This window comes from Drosophila ficusphila, unplaced genomic scaffold, assembly GCF_018152265.1.
Source record: "Drosophila ficusphila isolate 14025-0441.05 unplaced genomic scaffold, ASM1815226v1 contig_174, whole genome shotgun sequence".
NCBI lineage: Eukaryota > Metazoa > Arthropoda > Insecta > Diptera > Drosophilidae > Drosophila > Drosophila ficusphila.
This window is the reverse complement of record NW_025064066.1, coordinates 66,376-70,410: the sequence shown is the minus strand read 5'-3', so window position 1 is coordinate 70,410 and position 4,035 is coordinate 66,376. Positions and strand designations below refer to the sequence as shown.

The 4,035-nt window shown below is 42.1% G+C and overlaps 1 long non-coding RNA gene across 1 annotated transcript; it reads right to left on the bottom strand.

The window, feature by feature from the left end:
- Nucleotides 1-1,662: 1,662 nt before the first annotated feature.
- LOC108090019 lies at nucleotides 1,663-3,797 on the bottom strand. The gene is made up of 3 exons (XR_001771317.1): nucleotides 2,978-3,797; nucleotides 2,565-2,656; nucleotides 1,663-2,512 (listed from the first exon to the last, which is right to left on the bottom strand). It is a non-coding gene; the product is annotated as an uncharacterized LOC108090019 (long non-coding RNA).
- Nucleotides 3,798-4,035: the final 238 nt, after the last annotated feature.

Genomic DNA, 4,035 nt, shown 5'->3' with positions numbered 1-4,035 from the left:
AAAAACACCTCTTAAACAAAAAGATTAAGTAATAAGGTGTATTTTCCAGTTTGTCTTGCTTTTACCAACAAATGAATATGGAATGTATCAAGAACCGTAAATACCCTCGAATCTTTTCAATACCCTTTATTTAAATACATTGATATGGACTTTCAATTAACTGAATGGCACCGTATTTTCCAATCACTGGGGAGTCTAAGACCCGCATTTAAGGCACTGCCCAAGGGTTGTATCACTATTTACCGTCGTGTCAAATGCGGCCCAAGTACTTGCCACTTCTTCAACGACCCGTCGAGACACCTGCCACACTCTCTGCCCAATTTATCAGCGGAGCTCCGATCTGGCGGTGTCCGATTTATAGACAGGGTAATAACATTATCGATTTGGTTAATTATATGATAAATTGTGGTGCGCCCTGGCGGGGAATTCGGCGATTATCTCGAGGGTTACTCAAGTGTCTGGCGCATAAATCAAGAGAGCTGTCACGCGAATTGACCCGGCCATGAAGCCAGTCGCGCCACTTGACTGATGGTCTCTTGGCCCCGATGCGATCTGGCCATCGATCTGGCGGGGCGGTGGCTCCCTTGCTTTGCATTTCACATTGCCACTTTTGTCGCCGCCACTCACAGATGCGTCAAAACTAACAAGATGGATGGCATGGAAACGCCAAAAGGCGTCGATCACCGATCGCCGATCAAGTGATCGTTGGTGTCTACGTCGCAACTCGATATCTTCGAGCAAACACTGAGGCAAACTCGTGGCGACTTTGATTTCCAGTCGTTATAATGTCGCGACAGCGTTTGATGGATGTTTTGACGCACTTATATAAGGAAATATTGTGGGGTTCAAGATATATTTCATTGTATTATTAAAAAAAAAGGGAGAAGAGAGGAGTAAAAATGAGAGTATGAAGTATGGTATTTCATTTTTCATTTACTCTTTAAATTTATTTTTATTTACAAGTATATATTTAAGCATATCAAATTTTAAAGCAGGAAGAAGACTAATGGTTAAAAGTGTATATATATTTTTTATCATTTATACATAATTTATAGTCAGAATAAGGAAAACATGCTCCAATTTTTAGTCCAGCTTATGGCAGCAATTTCCTTTTTCAAAACAATCACCCGTTTCCATCATGGATGTAAAATATTGATTGCTTCGAAGTGCCAACAAAACAAATCTCGGTTTATTTGATTTTTATTCGTCTAGCTGAGGACTCGCACCTTCCCTTCACTTATCACAGCATCCACTTCGGTTACAACTTCATTTGGGCAAATCTCTATAATCCCATCTGATTCCGATGGCACAAAACAAACTTGGCCGGTCCCTCAGACGGCAAATAACTCTTTTTCGCAGCCCGAACGAACGAACAATCCTTGGGCCGTCGTCGTCTCGTCCCCGTTTAATCCCGCTCGTAAGCATTTTGTCACATTTCAAAATCATTTATCAAGAGCTTTCACAACAGCAACCCTCACGCCCCGAATCCAACCGATCCGATCCGCATCCGCATTCGAATATGAACCCCATTCACATCGCATCTCTGTCACTGCACTGACAGTTGTGCACATTAATTTTTCAACACAGACTTTGGGAAATTTGTTCGGGCCACAAATTTCTCAATGCTCAATGGGAGACGACGAATAAAATACAAAATAAACATCTCTCTTTGTGTATTTATTTGTGTATTTGTATCTCAGTATTTGTATCTGTATCTCACCCAGCACTCTGCATCTTTGCAGTTTTTCTGAGCGTGTGTGTGTGTGTGTGTGTGTGTTTGTGTGCGTCGGGGCTAAAGTAATTTTTCATATCATAAATTTTCAAGTCAGTTAATCCCACACGCGGCGTTCGTTGTCGGCTTCTTGCACTCTCTCCGCCGGCTTTATTTATGCCTTCCGCCAGATTCTCCATCTCCGCCTGATGGCAGCTGTGACACTTTGACATCCCAGTGATAATTCATACTTTTGCATGTCATACTTAATTATGGCAACAGACTGTGTGGGTCTTTTATCATATTTAATTTCGGTCTCTTGCATTTCTTCTGTCAGGCACATCATTATTGCTCTCTTAGGCCGCCGCTGCCTCCTAGGCATCATCATCATCGTCGTATCGCCTGCGCAGACCCGAAAGGAACCCCATCCAGACCCGGCTCAGTTCACTAATTACTCGACAGACGTTTCCCAATCGTCTTCAAACTTAATTTATCACCTCGACTCGCCTGACTTCGTCGAGGATGATTAATACATTTCTCCCCACCGCCGGCGGCACACAAATGACATAGAATATGTTTCGAGAAAGGGTTTTTGTTTTCGGTCGGGCTTTTCATATGCCAAACACATCAATCATCGCCGGCGTTTGCGAAAGGGCTGGCCCACAGCGAAAATCAAAATTCCAGCTAAATCAGCTTAGCGATTCTGAAATTAGTGACATGTCAACAGGCGAGGCAGGGGAGCCCGAGGATTTGGGCCCAAAAACCACAGAGGAGATCAGCAATCGTATTGGGTTTATTTCCCTAAGTTGTGGGGTAGTTAGGAAAACTCAAGGAGTTGATAAATAATACATACATTTTCACAAATTTCCGACTTTTAACAGGTACACAAACTTCCATAGAACACAGCTCAACAAATAATAACATGTGTAATATTTTTAAGAACTCCTAATAATAAAGAGTTAAAAATTTTGAATAGTTGAAGTTCTGTTTAGTTTGAGTAGGCATTACTTTTGGTATGATCAGTAGGTCTTTCACTATAAAGATTCTTAAGAATGCCATTTTTAAGCACCTTTAAGAGTCCTTAAGTGAGGGTATCTTGGCTTCGCACAACCCACTCAGCTCTTGGCCTCCGCTCGATGTGGCTGCCATCTCGCTGAGTGATGTGCGGCCATCAATCTAAACTCATCATTTTGAAGGCGCGCTGTCAGCCATAATGACCGAGGCCAGGGCAAAAAACTATATGGAAAAATGTCAGACGAGACTCACATGATAGATCAGAGGGGGCGGGGAACCAGAGGAGGAATCCAGGAGGGGATGGGGCTAACTGCGATGGGTCACACAATTCCGCACACAGAGTCGTCAATCATAATTTATAAATTGCTTTGCCAACTGATGTGCGCGGGGGAGTGAGGATGAGGAAATCCACATATATTCGAGCTGTGTTTTCGCCTTTGTACTCGACTGTGTTTTCTTGCGCGCTTGTGCCATATCCAACTAATTATTCAACGTCTCATTAAACAAATAAATGTGTCAGAGAAACATTTGTTTCCCATACATCACGGGCCAACACGATCGCCTCCATTGCAAGAGAACGCGAAGGCCGCCAAATCACGTCATGTGAAAATGACAAATCAAATGAGATTAACACTTAATTTCCTTCCGAAAGACGAAAACAGAAATAGAGTGGAATATTTCATCGCTCGGTGCGCATTCCTCGCTCGGCGGTGCCTTAACCCAAGCGTTCTTGATAGATGTTCTGTTCTGTGCATAATTCAGGGGAAATCACCTGACAACCGGCCATATGGGCCGTGAAATTAAAAACCATAATTAAAATGTTCCTCGGGCCCGGGGTGATTGTTCCTTCTGTGGGGCCTTACCAGTGATTCACGCGTTGAAAGGCAGTCCGCTGGGTATTCAGATCCCTTTGGCATATGCGAATAATAAACGGCAATATGGTGTCATTCAAAATGTCAGCACATTTTGTTAGAGTTAACTTGAGTGTCATAAAAAATCAGATTCACCATTGTTAACATTTTATTTTGGATTATTCGGTGTGCCATTTTTTAAATTTTCAAATTAGTTTTTGATTAATAATGTATCTAATGTATCTAACCTCAAGTTTCAATTCAACTTGCTTAGTAACTTTTTAAGCAAAGCCACCTCATCTTCAATGTCTAGCATGCAAATGGTTATTAATTGATTTATGAACATTTTTCGATCATAAATTTATTTCTTCCAATCCTTTTCTTGGTCCAATTGTGTCGGTTATTGGACATTTAAAGGCTCCTCAGCTTGTCACCGCCCATTCTCCTTATCACTTGCCG